This window comes from Aulonocara stuartgranti (assembly GCF_965226115.1).
Source record: "Aulonocara stuartgranti genome assembly, chromosome: 8".
Classification (NCBI taxonomy): Eukaryota; Metazoa; Chordata; class Actinopteri; order Cichliformes; family Cichlidae; genus Aulonocara; species Aulonocara stuartgranti.
Genome location: NC_138959.1, coordinates 18,307,885 through 18,323,722, shown reverse-complemented (window position 1 = coordinate 18,323,722; position 15,838 = coordinate 18,307,885). Strand labels below are relative to the sequence as shown.

Sequence of the window (15,838 nt, the reverse complement as noted above, 5' to 3'; positions counted from 1 at the left end):
TAAAGTTGTTTTTGACTCGGAGGGACATCTCTGAAACTAATTTGTGGAAAATCGTGTGTAATTTCTGGATGAGTCACATTGACTCATATCAGTTACATGTGTTATGGCATATAAAAGCTGTCACTCACTTCCCAGGTGGCTGATAGCAGAGGGTTCAAACCGAGGCTTCAAAAACAAGCCCAAGTACGGATGGAGCAAGCCGGGACAAAGGTTGTAGTGTTCCCCATGGTTGCCTACTGACCTCATGCTGATTGGGTATACGCGTGCAGAACTTAAACAGTCCATATGTTTGCCAGAAACCAATTTGATTGTAGACATTGTGTGATTTGGATGATAATTTGAGGTCTGTGGTTATTGCTGCAAACTGCAAATTTGTACCTCCAGTTCAATAGTATTGATAAGCAGCACCACAAAATATGATGACAACTAAAGCATATTTTAAACAGCTGAAAATGTTGGTGCTATAGACTAACTGACTGATTGGAAACTGATTGCAGTGCATCCTGAGGGCAACAATGCTGTCTATGCAAGATTTTTTTTTGTTCAGTGCAATATCTGTACAGTCAGTGCTTGAGACCGTGCAAATTCAAGGTTATGTTGGTGTAGTGAGGGAAAAATTCACAGACCAAGGTGACCAAGACCAAGGTGACAGGTTACGAAGTGTTAAAACTATAACTACTAGCTTCTAGCTTGAGCCAATGACTGCCGGTGACATCACAGCCAGCAGAGTTGGTAAACACTAGGCTGCTTGGCTAGCTAAGCTAACGAGTGTTAAAAAGTAAACAGAAGAAAAAAAAAAGATGTCTACACGTAAGTTTCAAGTGTCTCTCCCCCATACTTTAGGATAGCAGCATTTAGTTTAGCATTTAGCATATTTAATCTTTATTATCTATCCATTGAGCACTGTCTTCCTTTTGTATCCTCCTTTTCCTCTTCTTTCTTTTTTCTTCTTTTTCATTTCCACTCCTCTTCATTGTCAGCGAGTGGCCTTTGTAGCAACTATTAATGATGTTGGTGAAGTCCTGTGGGATCCCCTTCTTAGGTCAGGTCTCGCCAACTGTCACTGCAAACTTTGGACATTGTTTAAAGTTTGTCTACCTTGCTTGGTGGCAAGTAGTAACTCTGCTTAGATTGACATAAAACAATTATGAAGCCCTATCTTGAGCATTTTGGCCATGGGTTTTTGATGTCATAAGACAGAAGTAGATCTAACTTTGAAAATATATGGATGGCTCTAATTTACAAAATGAGCATCTTGTCCTTAAACCAAATAGGAAAAAGTTTACGGTAGGGTCTTTTTCTCATAGTTGCCTTCATAATCTGACTTGTTGCAGCTTTCTATGTGCCTGAAGCCTAAAAAATGAAAAGTTAATGCAGGTTCTAGATGCTTCTTCATTGGCTTTATTTTTCAGATTCAAAACTCCATCTTTTATATACAGTTTTTGTACACCCTATTGTGATGCCAAGTTTATTTGTATTTGAGTCATTATATGACTCAAAGTATATAAGGTTTACAAAAATCCACTGACTTTAATGTCCTGGGAACCATAAATATCAGTATAAAGCTTTGTTTCTTGACATTTCCCAAAACAAAGTGACAGAGCAAACAAAAGACTGACACTACCATGCCACCAGCATAGCTAAACCCCCAACAAAACAAAGAAGCAGAAAAAACCCTGTTAATTTTTAATGTTGTATGGTTTGTTTAGAGGAAAAAAACCAAAACAACGGAACCTCAAGGAAACCAAGAGAGGAAACTTTAAGCTGTGTCAGGGTTCATATTCCAGCAGAGATGCAATAATGTTTATCAGTGTGCTTCTTAATTTTACACTAGAGAAATTATATCTTTTAGTTACACAGGGACTTCTTTATCTTTTAGCTGTAGACTGTCGTGGCAATTTCAATTTCATTGCCAAGGAAAAGGAGATATTTTGGTGAAGAAAGCTGGAGGACTTCACTCCTATTTATCAAACTTTTGGTTCTGGACAAAACTGAGCTAACACGTTTTATATTTCCTTGTACTGCATCAGGAGTTAGTATCAAGCTTCATACTCAGAATCTCGGGAAGATTTTATACATATTACTCATAAATGTTTGTTTCTTTCTAAGAGTTCCTGGAAACTTGAAACTTTTGTTGCTTTATTACATTTGCAGGACTGTGTGCAATCAATCATGGTGTTTACACTGTGTTTCACAATCTTCTTGCGGTGTCCAGTCAGACACCACTTCAGACAGACTTATTTCTAATTTTACTCAATCTTCTGCCCACTTGTCTTAACATTCCTTCTGCTCTTATTTTCATCTCCGCTTCTCCTCATTTCATCTTCATACAAATTCTACAGCCAATATAACAATAGATAAGACAGACTTTATGGTTACAAGGATTTTTAAGGGAACTTTGTGCAGCAAGTTGGGCAAGAACTGCCCTCTTTTTTATTTTGTATTTTTAAAGTGCTGATTGTGCCGGAATTATTATAGGATAGGTACTTAATATCACTGAAACACATCTAGTTTAGTCGTACAGTGTTGTTCACCTGTGTTTCAAAAGTATGCAAACCTACTTCAGAAGGACAGATGTAATACTGCAAGAAAATCTTTGAAATATCTGCTATTTCATCTTGGTTGATTTGCAATAACCTTCTGTATCCTGAAGGGGGCAGTGTGGTTAAACTTGTTGTGCTATGTCATAGCTTATAAACCACATCAACCTGCTGTAGAAATGAGTGACAGAGACGACAAGAAAGACAAACAAACGCACCAAGTGATTTCTGAACATTTTTGAGAGCTACAGCAAGAAAGAAGAAAAGAAAATCTGCAGATGTGTTTGGACAAATGGAGACACTCAAACTCTTCTCTACAGGAAGCGCTCCATTTATTCCACTCAACACACTTGCAAAAAGGAGTAGGGGAGAGAGCGGCTCAACTACCATAAGAAAGCAGCTGCTTTTATTGAAACCTGTTATTGGCGTGCCAAGATTACACTGAACAACAACAACCCTCCTCCCTGGAAGCCAATAAAATGCCGACAACAAACACTTGGCTTGCCTACAGCGCTGTTAGAAGCCACAGAGGTTGGCCTTAATGATATGTGGTAACTATTACAGACTATTAAACAAAATGAATTAAAAAAAGAAAAGAAGTAGAGAAAGAAAAAAAAAGAAATGGGGCAATCATTGATTTGTTCGGGAGTTGTTTCCAGACCTAATGTAGGTAGCTGACTCATTGTTGGGCAACCTCAAAGAGATGCACCATTTGAGTGTAGCTCACCGATTAACCATGCAAGCAGCTAGATAAAGCAGCAGTGCATTGCCTGATTTGCTGTTACGCCCATCAGGCAATGCACTCACTGCAAGCCTGGGATCTGTTGTATATGCTTGAATAGTTGAGGTATAGCACAGGCCTTTCTGTGATTTCTTTCCCCCCCCTCAAACATCCCATGTCAGTATTCTAGCAATCCCATCACACCTGAGTAACTCTGAGGCAGATGTGATCTGGTCCACCTCTCCTGTGCATCTGTCTATTAGCATGTGTGTGTGTGTTCAAAAAAGCTGCTAATGCCATTGTCTTTATGTATGTATTCAACGGCAAGCGTTTTGTGACCTCCAGGGGATAGGCAAGGTCATTCAGGCTGAGACAAATCCACAGCCACATGACTAAATGTGAAATCTGAACTAATATCTAAATCCAGAACACCATGCAGCCAAAAACTCAATAAAACAGTTGCTTATTTTGTTTGGTATGTGCGCTTATTTTATGCTGAACTGGTGCGCCTAAAATTCTCCAGGCCTCTAATACCCAACCTCTTCTTTCCATCTTCAGAATTCAATGTTGTTGTAGAGTTGTGAAAAAACACAGGGCAACTAGCTAACGGCTGTAACCTCAAGAATGCCCTTGTCATCTTTCATCCCACACCTCTGAATTGCCTTCATTTTCTGGAGGCCCATAAATTGGCTCTTATTGTCCCATAAATGGCTCCTTTTGGGGTGGGATTTATAGTGAGGTGTGGGAATCGAGTGTGCAGAGGGGGTGGGGGGGTATAAAATCCACCTTTTGATGTCCCCCCCCCCCTCCCCTTGCTTAACAGGCAGAGCAGACGGGCCTACCCATATGCTGCACGGTGCCTTTGCCACACACTGCTAGCGTGCGACTCTCTCACACACAGGCACATTAAAAGATATTAAACTGCTTTTCTGCTTTCATTCAGAGTCATGAGAAGCAACAGCCAAGCAGGGTGGTTCACGTTAAGCTCTGCCACTTCCTCTGCTGTAATTAAAGCTGCCCGTGCAGGGGGTCTCTAAAAGTCTTGTTTTGCTACACCCGTTTTAAAGGCAAGGGCAAGGCTTTTTGAACTGTTGAACAAGTTTCTGTGTATTTCTGGGTGGTGATCAATCATTGGTTTTGACAGGCGCCAAACGTCAACCTGAACAAATAATGTTGCAGGAAAATTAAAACAGTTTCAGAAGCAAGTCATAGCTTTCATTCTTTTGTCCACCACAAACAAAAAGTCAAACAAGAGCAAATGTAAGGCCACTGCAACCCCATTGCAAACCTGCTTTTTTCCAGTGTTTTAAATGTAAAGAAAAATTTCAAAGTTACAGTGTGTAAAATCTTACTACTAGATATCAATAGATTGGTAAAATAGTGCAATCAAATTGATTCTGTTTTCTTACCCCTCTCAATTCAAGTGCATCATCCTAGTTCTGTGGCCAGCGTAGGACAAAGAGCTCCGGCCACTGTTCATCTGTATTGCGTGTAGGCTGTCTGTTTAGGCTGGTGTCCACGCCTATTTACTCTGAAAGAGGCTGTAAAACTTTGTTAAAAGAGCTCGATAGGAGTTGTTGAGTAAGTAAAGCTCACTTCTGTCTGAAGACGGTGATATTGAGTTGTTGAACATATCCTGAACTTTTTTTTTGGTAAGAGTGTGTTTCGGTCACTGTTAGCTGCTGTTAGCCCCTGTTAGCCGATGTTAGCCGCAGTTAGCTGCTGTTAGCCAGCGTTAGCAAAACTTTGAAGTGGCTTTAACATTGTGAGACTTAGACACTTAGTGAAAAAAATCTCATATAATGTGAGAATTTAATCAAACTCTTTATCAGGAAGAGTGTGAGGTTCACATTGTTTCTTTACTTTGTGTTTCTGTTTCTATGGTGAAGCGGACAACTTCTTAGAGCATAAAACATAGGTATGATCTTATCTTGAGCCTAAATAAAAATCTGCCTCCTCCGTCTTTGATGTACTACATATGTGACCAGTCTCTGGCCACATATGTAAAACACGATTGGGTGGAATGGCTATGTCCATCTTGGACACTGCATTCTAGATGGTGGGGCAACACTGTGGCTTCTACAAACTGCCACCCGCTCCTATGTATTTTTAAAGTTTATGAGACTATATCACTTTGTTGGAAGATGTAATTACACACTAATGAATGCATATTTATGAGCACAACATTCTTGTTTTCTAATAAAAAGCCTTGAAGAATGTTTGACTGTAACTTTAAGGGATCCATTTACACAATACCAGCTGTTTTGCTTACTGCCTTTGTGCCTGCAAAGATGCTTCACTGGCACTGAACAAAATTCTTTTGTAAAATAAACCCTCGTCTAACAGAGAGGATCATATTCACCCTCAGTGCATGCAGAAAGCAATCATAAATGTTAAAAGATGCCCGTGAACCTTAACTTTACCTTTATGGCTGTTACCATATTGTTTTTCTGTTGGAGCCAGAAGAGGTAAGACGAGGTTGGAGACCACTCCACTGACTTCTGTGCTTCCTTTTTCAGCTCTGGCAATAGCTGCTTGGATACATGAAGAGCAGCTGGGTGGAAGTTATTAACAGTGATGTATGGTGGGCATGGGAGATGAGTATAATTAAAATTGCTGTATAAGATGAAGTTGCTATGGCATGCGATAGGTTGTTTGTCCAATATTAGGGTGGCTTTTGATCAGGAGGTAGAACAGGGCATCTATTAATCGAGTGGTTGGTGGTTTGCTTCTCAGTTCACATGCCAAAGTATCCTTGAGGAAGATTCGGAACCCCAAGTTGCCCCTGATGCGTTCACTCAAGTGTGAATGTTAGCTAGAAGCACTTAGACAAAGAAAAGTCCTTGTGTGAATGGGTGCACGAGACATGTTGCATAAAGTGCTTTGAGTGCTTGAGCAGAAAGGCGCTAGATAATAACCAGTCCTTTTACCGATATTCAGTGCAAACACACTTTCAAATTTTTACTCTTGTTCCCAACCACCTCTCTGTCTTGCTTTTGTGCCCATTTCTTTCTCTCCTTCAGAGGCAGATGAACCAGGTGATAGTGACACAGCCTGCTGTATGCCAGTTACCACAGTGATGACAGCTGCTAGACCAGGTGCACAGGCAGCTGGGAAGGCTTGGAATTTGTGTGTGTGTTTGTGTGTGAAAGAGAGACGACTGTGACACTGCTATCTGTGCTTCTGTAGGACAGAGAACGAGAAAAGGGGACGTCGGTGCTGTTATATCACAGGTGAGTCAGCGATGGAGGGGGTGTAGGTGAAAAAAAGGGAAGAGAGAGAAGTGTAGTGGCAGAGGAAGGAAAACTGAACTTTGACTCCTCGCTTGGTTCCCAAGATTCAGAGACTCGGATGTGCTTCAACATCACTCAGTGCTTACGGCCGTTTCTCGGTGAGCATAATTGAGTCAAGACATGAAATCATAGCGGTAATCACGCGGCGAGCCTGGTTGGAGCTTATATGACATCAGCTCGTTAAAGTGGAGCCGTCAAATAAAACAAGGTTATGAGATGAACTTGAAAGATAATGAGTGAAATACCGACAATTCCCACACTGTTAGAAGATTTTTTTCCCTTGCTATTTCATTGACGGTTCAAGCCCTATTGAGTCATCACAGCGAAGCACATTCCTCCTGCGGTGCACCTGTGAGACAGGTACAGATGCTCCAACTCCTCCTCTCCCGTCTCGTCAAACGGCCTCTTTCTTTTCGTTTCCTTTCTTTCCCTCTCTTTCGCACTCTCCGTCTCTTCTGGGAACATTCCAGGCTGCTCCGCTCCTGCACCTTCTCCTCTTCACCTTCTCCTCCCCTCCCCAGCCCCGTTCCCTCTCTGAGAGCGGGAGGCCACGGTGCCGTCACTCACCACCTGGTGATTACCGGCACAAAGGGGGCCTTGGTGGCCACGGCTGCAGCCGCTCAACGCGCAACGCCACCGGGGAGAGAGAGCGGAGGAAAGTCCCCCCACCTCGACCAATTCCCTTCAGTCCTCCGTCGTCCCCACCTCCTCAGATGATGAAAACTCTGTCAGTGTGGATTAGGAAAGAACGGTGTGTGTCAGTGGAGGGAATAACAGTGATAAAAGCTGTGGCACAGGACCTCTATATGTCCACCCCTCTTTCAACTTACTCACTGTTTGTCACTTTATACCAATTTTGGGATTCCGAGCCTTTTCATGCAGTTGTCACTTTGCCAAACTGTTGTTACGCCTTTGATTTTTTTCTCCTCGTGGAGTTTTAATGGGATCCTATTTAGCTTTTGCGAGTGTATTTTGATGATCAAAGGCAAGCTATTTATGAAAAAACCCAGTAAGAATTTCTCAGACATCATTTTCATAGGTATTCCTGATAGTAAAAGCAAAAAACAAAGAATCTTACTATAGCGCAGGTCTCAACTATCTCCATGAGTTGCACTTTTATATTTAAACTAAGCATTCCTATTTCATGTATTGATCAAAATCTAGGCTACATATAACAGAAAGCTGAGAGCTCCGCAGCTACTTTGAACAGCAGGTGATGATGAGGACGGAAGCGAGCCTGGTGGTACGAGGGTAGAGCACTGAAGGATTCTGGGACAGGAAAGGGGCATTAAGGTGGTGGTGGGGGTTATTCTCAGGCTGGCACAGCAACAGTCTCGCTTCATGGTGAGAGAGAATGGGCGCCAAAGCTGGGGTGGGAGGGTGCAGGCTCTGAAATTGATTTCATGCCGGAGTCAGACACAGCCCCGAGGAAGGAATAAAATGTGTGTGTGTGAGGACGAGAGGGAGAGAGTCCAGTGTGAATTCTGAGGGACACACAATGGCAGAAGGAGAGAGAGAGGGGAGACACGGAAAAAGAGAGGGGCCGACCTGCATCAAAGAGGCTGGATCTGCATGAGAAAAAGCATGTTGCAGTTTTGTTGTTGACATCATCAGCAAGCAGCGCCACACAAAGTGGGCGTTTTATGTCATTTATTCCTTCAGTTCCATAAATTACCTCGCAGCGATTTAACGTACATTCGTTTTGCTGTTTAGATCTGACGCAGAAGATCTTGGGTCTCTTCTGCTTATAGGCACTGCTTACACAGAAATAGGAATGGTGCAGTGGTACAGTCTCGCATGCTCACACGTTTTGGTTTGTTTCGATGATGTCAAAGTGCCAAAATTAAGGCAGGAGCAGATTACATTTTCACTCTATCTACATGTTTGCAACATAATAAACCTGGGAGGATTTTACTTGTTATTTTTTTAAGATTCTGAAATATATTCTCGTTATCAGTCTCTTTTAAAAAACAACTTTTCCTCCTATTCTTCAAACATTACAACCACTGCGTTAAACCAAACAGGGCGGTACACTGTGCCATACCGTACATTCAGATTTGAAAACTGGATCAGACAATTGCAGATGCTCATTGTTTTACAGTCTGTTTAAATTCAGCTTCCGCTTTCTGACGCCTCTCCCACACGAACATTTAAGTGCGCAATTGCCAGCCAACCATCCATCTCCCTTAAGTGTTCTCACACATGCATAAGTGCACGTGCACAGGCATGCTCAGAAAGCGTATACCTTGGAAGGCTGTTTTGAATTGGTCTGCTCCACAGACCACAGGCCTGCACTGATGTCCTTATCCGTTGTGCTCATTTCATCTATTGTGACTTCACCTGCTCCCTCCCTCCACTTTTCACCTTTGTCTTCCTTCATGAGTTTCGTTGTGTGTGCACACTTATGTCTGCCCTCTTAGTTTTGCTATATCTTTTGCCTTGATCTCTTTTTTTCCTTCCTTTCCTCCTTCTCTTTCCATTCTCTCTCCCCTATCATTTCCCCCCTTCTTGGCATCAGCGGCAGCATCTCTTTTAAGGCACATGTCAAGGGAACTGTCTGCCACTTTCAAAGGCCTTTGTGTCCAGCCTTTCTTTCCCTTAATTTGGTTTCCCCAAAACACTTTCCCATAGCATGGCTGTCTCGCCCCCTTTTCTCTCAGCTACCCCTCGCCTTTCACTCCCTCCTTTCTCGAGGCTCTTCCAGCTGTCCTAAATACATTTTACCAAAGATGATATATATAAGTCATGGATACTTTTTTTGTAATTTGACTGTTTTTGTGCTTTTTTTAAAGCACGCACACTAATACATGTGAAGGTTGTCAGGATGTAAGCTATCCAAATTGCACGGAAATGTATATTTATTTAATCCAAAAAAAGGAAAAAGAAGCTCATAGAAAGACAAATTTGGATAAATGCAAAGGAGGATAGCGAGATGATGAATATATAATGTAACTGATTTTAAAAACAGACACCTGAAATTCTGACTCGTGATACATTTCATAGTACCGGGCCCTCCGACGTGTCCTGGGCATCCGGTTTCCCCCACTGCCCTCTTCCCATGACTCCTCTGACCGCATAGGTTTCTCTAGGGAGCTTCTTGTCATGGCAACGCTTACCAAAGTATTGTTCCATTAGCAGAGTAAGTAAGAGGAAAGATGGCCCAAGAACAATTGTGTGTATTTATTTATCCGTTTGGGGAGACAGACGCAGCGGAGATGACATGTTAAAAGTTTTTGCGAGCACAGAAAGTTGGCAGGAGAAAATAAATTGTGAAAACAAGCGTGCGGTACCCCTGATGGGTGCGAGTGACGGCATTCGTTCCTCGCATGTGTGCGCAGCGCTGCGGTGTCCTCACCTCAGGCAGACACATGTGGTTTTAATCAGCTGTATATGGACCCACTCCACTCTGCGTCTGCATCTTTTCCTCCCCCCCAAAGCCCCGCTTGTGTCTCTTCGTTCATCCCATCAGTCTCGTCTGTGCTGTTGTTCCTGCTGCTCTGACAGCCACCTTCCTTTCTTTCACAATACATCGTTTCCTTTTACATTTCTCATATCCTTTGCCAACATCTTTTCTGCATCGTTTCACCTTTTTTTCCCATCTTCTTCTTTCTAGCCGTCCCCTTTCCCTGCCGCTTTCTCTCTCCTGAACACATCAGCGGTCTGTGTACTTGCCATCCAGTCTACTTGGAAATCTTTGAACGGTATTCCTACAGGGAGGCTGCATCTGTGTCACTGCAGGATGTTTGATTTACCTCTCACATCCCACTGCTTTGAGAGGCTTACGTCAAAAAAACATCTTCCTCCTCTCTAGAGAAATGCGATGTGTGTATCAGTGGATGGATTTGCTTCATAAGCCCTAAGTCTTTGAGGTGTAAATGTATTCCTGTGTGTGTGTGTGTGTGTGTGTGTGTGTGTGTGTGTGTGTGTGTATGTGTGTGTGTAGTGCGTGTTGGTGTATCCTTTCCACGAGACAGTTTTAAAAACATGTGTGTGCATAAAAAGAAAAGGACACATGGGTTCCTGGTACTGAGCGTTATAGCATGATAAAAGTAGACCAGTGACAGGAGACCAGGAGAAGTCAGGGGATTTTTTTGCTGAATGTTTCCACACCTCTGAAGGAAAACAATGAAAAATCAGATCCCAAAGTTTCTGTTCCTGCCTCGTCTCCTGGATGCTTCTCATAAATCACACGGCAGCAGGACTGGGCTCCCCATATCACAGAAACAACCACGGGAATGCATTATTGAGACTAGAGTGCATTCTCAAAGTGCTGGGATGTAAGAAGCTCTTCCAAAAGGTTTAGCCAATTTTATGGCCCTTTGTTTTTTTTTTTTATATGGGTGACAGTTGTTGAGAGTGATATGAAGTGAGAGTGATATGTCCAAGGTCAGGTCAAGTCCAACAAAACATGAAAGAGATGTACTGCAATGGAATGATCATGATGGAGGACATTTGCTTGTAATCAACTCCCACCCTCCTCACAGAGCCCTCCGCTCAGGCGTGGCCTGTTGCCCCGAGTAACCCCGCGCAGCATCCCCAGATCCCCAAAATAGCGAATAGGAGCTCTCTCACTCTCCCACCTTTCGCAGACACACATAGCCTTGTACCTTTAGTCTGACAGGCAGGGGAGAGGTTGTTTTTTTCTGTCTGAGCTCAACCGACCATCAAACAGCTCACAGCTGGGACCCAGAACCATGACCTTGGACTAGAACTTGGAGTAAACTTCCTCAGATTTGCTTCCTTTACAGCAACATCAGAGGTGGTTGAGATACTTTACTGGACATTCATAAAATGTGCTGAAGGACTTCCTTTTCCATACTAATTTGTAGGATTTTTTTTTTTTTGTGCAGCGAATATTAGTTTGGATAACTGCTGAAAAATAACAAAGAGACCCGAAGTGACATAAGTACTTAAAATCAGTGTCCTATTTTCCACAATCAGTTAAACTAATGTCAAACAGCTCAGCGAAAGTGGCCATTTATTTGGTTTCCAAATGAGTCAGGCCACTTCTTCAAAGAGATTGATTACAGCTGCCGAGCATGCATGAAATCCTGAGACGTATTTTCAGTTACACCTAAATTATTCCAAGTACTGCTTTTTAAGAGGTTAGACCTTTGCTGATGGCTCAGAAACAAGTCTGCACATATAACACAGGCAAGCCACACACCTACTTGCACACACATCACAGCCCCCCCTAAACACCCAGTAAGTAAGAGAACAAAGCCTGTGAGCGTCTGTAATAGGAGGGATGAAGCAGAATGAAAACGAGAGAAGAGATGGTGACCTGACAGCGTTTTGATGGCCACGGCATGGAAACAATTTGGGGGGGTTAATACGAATTCCTACCGGCACAGCCATCTGCCCTGGTGGACCTATGCTGCCCCATCACACCTTCCTAGAAACTGAGCCCCCCCACCTCTTCACCCACCTTTTCCGGCATGCGTAGCTGTCACTCATGGCCGCCCGCCACACATTCTCCTCATGCGCACGTGTTTGTGTGCATAAGAAATGTGATGTTTGAAGAGCAAAGTATTCGGGGAGTCAATCACCTCGCTCTGAAGAGTGACAGTCGATGGCCTCGCGGGAGGAGTCTTGTTTCACAGTACCTGAAAGTTTTTGTCTCAGCAGACCTCACGATGTAGGTCTGAAGAATGCAATCCTGCGGCGGCTCGGTGCTGAGCCTGATCAGATAATATACTGGTTTTGAGTAGCGGTCTGCAGGTTTGAGTTGGTTTATGGAGGGAAAAATAAAACATTGTTCAGGGGGGATCACAGGAGTTGCAGTTAACATTCAGAAAGACAACCTTACTGTCTAAACTTGTCAGCCATTTGTGCATTATGTGTTCTCCTCTTCATCAGATGGGTCACTTCTGGCCTCGGGTTGAATATATATATATAAAGAATATACTTCACCATCACTGTTCCATAGCAGAGCAACGCGCTCCGACTTCATCATCCACTCTCCTTGTAAAGGGATACCATGTACTTTTCCGCACCATTGGCAAGCATGATTGACCACAATTAGGCCAATCAAAGCCAGTTTTAATGACTGGGACAAATTGATGACAGGGTTTATAGACGCAGCTGTCCTCATTTTCACATATTACTCTCATTAGCGTGCACATCACTGAATGAACTGGAGAGGCCACTGGAAATGTGGGGAGAGCCAGGTTGAAGGCCGGAGGACTTTCTTCTGTGTGAGTGGAAGTCTGTGTATGTGTGTGTGCGTGCATTTGTGTGCTTGGGTCGGTGTTGAGTCGCGTCCAGGAATGATCTGTAGTCGCCGCCGCGCCAGAGCCACAGGTGTCCCTGTGCCCCTTCGATTGCGAGCCGCCTCTTTTTCCCAGGAAAATGCTTTCAACCAGAGTTGGGTTACCACAAAGCAGCACAGACATCTAAGAGATGTCAGGAATCCCTCCCCATCAAAGGGAAATATTTGGAAATTTTTTTAATATCTGCAATTAAAAAGAGAGAATAATAAGAGGGAAAAAAGATTCAAAAGGGAGCGAGAGGAATGAAATAGAGGGAAGAAGAAGGTGAGTCAGCACCTGGTGTTACTGCATGTGCCATGAACCTGTTCTCACTCCCAACCGGTCATATACTAATGCTTGATACTTGTATCAATGTGGGGAATTCCTAGTGAAAAACATTCCTTACCTGAGTTGTGCCTGTGAATGCAACATAACCTGGACTCCAGTGCTCCAATCAGAGCATGATTAGAGGGGTGACCTGTAGTCCCTTGTTTTTTGTCCTAGTGTTTTCTTGTCCTACTTTTTTCTACTAGCACCTACTTGACTTGACCATCTCGACTCTACTTGGTTTTTAGCTAGTGGAAGAACCCAGATTATTTGCCTTGGTGACCGTGTTTGGTTGCCCAATGCTTAATGGCAGTCTCATGTGCCAGTCTCTTGTTTATGCCTGCTTTATCACATTTTAGCTTGATTGTGCATTTTAGTGTGTCAACCACACAAGCTACCCTGTCTTTTGCTTATTTAATTTCTTTACAGTTATTCATCTCTCCTTAGTTAGTTTTTCCTTTTAGTAAGTGTAGATAACAGTAATTTTATGTTTGTCCATACTGCCTGCCGTTGCTGCTGTTACGGAGGGTTCCAGCAGGTGTTGCTGTGGCTCTCTAAAAAGAGTTTTTTTGGGGGTACTTCCGGTTACGAGTGTACAATGGTTCATGTTGGCTGCTAATAAAGAACGCCTGGCATACAGTTACAGCACTGTATGCCAGCACTGAAAAAGATACCGAGAGACCACCAGGAAATTGTTTTATTGCTGACTGTGATAACCATGATGTCCAAGGAAATGGTGGCAAAGCTAATATCAGATAGGAGATATTTGCCTGTGGTTAATGCTGTGGATATATGTAACTTTGGTGCCTAGCCTAAACAGTGTCAGAAAAGCAAATGTTAGTAGGAAGCTTGTTGATTTAAGTGTTCCTTACAAATGGGAAAATAACGGTAAAGATATACAGAGTCTGTGAAAATGTTAATAAGAAAGCAGGCCAGGCTTATGTAAGTGGTTTTGGTTGTTATACAGATTTTAGACCCCATATGAAGTGTTTACACTGTGTGATGACTGAAAAAAACAAAAAAACGTGACAGGAAGGATTTGTAACCAAATACTGGCATAAGATGAGTTGGGAGGGAAGTTGAGGTGGTTCTACCACAAAAGAAAAAAACTGCCGAAGAATGAAGGATTTATTTAAAATGTTACCCCCCTGTATTATTTTAAATAGATCCTTTAATAAAAAGGAATGACACCTCAAGACCCCGTTTGCATCTGGTTGTCATTTTGCAGTAATAGTTCTTAAAATATTTGTCATAAATATCACGTAATAGTTTTTGATTGATTTTTTTTAGAGGAACGTATTGTATTTAAATGGTTATAACGTGTTACTGTAGTGTATGTAACAAAGTCGCAATAAAACAAAGAGAGTAGAACTTTAAGACAAAAGACATTTCATGAAATCTTGCCCTTATTTGATCTTGAAGAAAAGGTCAGAGGTCCAATGTAATATTTAGAATCCCCATATATCATCACGTAGCATTCCCTATGTTGTCAATACAAACAATACGTATATAGCGTTATTATCACTTTTGAACTTCAGATCAATTTATCGACCCTGAAGGAACTATGGTAAATGTTAAATTCGTACACGGTACTTTCTATATGTTGACAAATACACACTACACTTGTAAAATCATAGTTTCTAACTTAAAAGGCTTTTTGTTCATTTTTAAAATATAAAAAAGAAACTAAAACAATCCTAAATTATTTATATTATTCCCTACAATAATTCAGTTTGCAATTTTCTTGGTGTCACTCTTCCACATGTTTCTCATCACAAAACAGTGGCCCCTCGTTCACCTTTCCTGGCCCTGTTGTTTCGCGGATTTTTTTGTGTGCAATTTTGCATGTTTTTTTTTTCTTTTTTTTTTTACAGCGCATTGTGTTCTGCGTCCTGATTGGTTGTAGACCTGTCTCCTGTCCAGTACAGAATGCGTTCAGCTTGTCAAATTTACATAAATCTTCGATCGCTAGCAGTATAACTCTGAAGTGCTGTACTGTATGGTTGTAAGTTTTCTCCCCAACAAACACAACAATGTCGACGAAACGTTTTGCACCGTCAAAGGCATCTGCGGTAGCACCCAAAAGGCAAAGGAAGACGCTAACCATCGCACAAAAAGTTAAAGCTAAAGGAAGGTAGAAGTTAACATATTTTTCGGACCATAAGGCACACTGGATTATAAGGCGCATTAAGCGAAATAAAACAGTCAGATACGTCAAACTTTACTCAACTCATTCTTCTTGCTTTTTCTACTTCCGTACCATTGATTCATAATGTTGAATTCTCTAGCAGCTGCTCTAGTCCCATGTTCTGGACCTGAAAACAGGGTTTAATTTTTGGTTTCCGTCTATAAAACTGGACTTATTTTCTACGAAGGTTTGAACTTTGAGAGTGTTTAAACAAGAGAGAAAAGTGTGAAAATGTTCATGCCTGTCTGAGAAAAGTGTATAAAGTGTGTAGTGAGGGTTGTTAGAGCCTTAAAATATCTATAATAATTCTAAAAAATAAAGTTGGCTACTTCGTGGATTTCACCTATCGCGGGTTATTTTTAGAACGAGGGTCCACTGTAAAGCAACCGGTTTAAATGCTCATGTCATCTCGCTCCTTTGATAATTAAAACTTGTGTTTAAAAACTATAAGTCTTAAATCTAAATTCGTATGTTTTTTGTCACTTCACAAAAATCCTCCTTATACTAAAATGCTGGAT

The 15,838-nt window shown here is 42.0% G+C and overlaps 1 long non-coding RNA gene across 2 annotated transcripts in view; it reads left to right on the top strand.

Moving 5' to 3' along the window:
• The first annotated feature begins 4,733 nt into the window (after positions 1-4,733).
• The window catches only part of LOC309712901, a 30,720-nt gene continuing 19,615 nt past the window's right edge, over positions 4,734-15,838 (top strand). The window contains exons 1-3 of one of the 2 annotated variants that reach the window (XR_014278446.1): positions 4,734-4,842; positions 6,285-6,359; positions 6,451-6,494. This is a non-coding gene — a long non-coding RNA (uncharacterized lncRNA). Of the gene's footprint in view, positions 4,843-6,284; positions 6,360-6,450; positions 7,260-15,838 lie in introns of those variants that run through there. The other variant, XR_014278447.1, reaches the window with a different exon arrangement.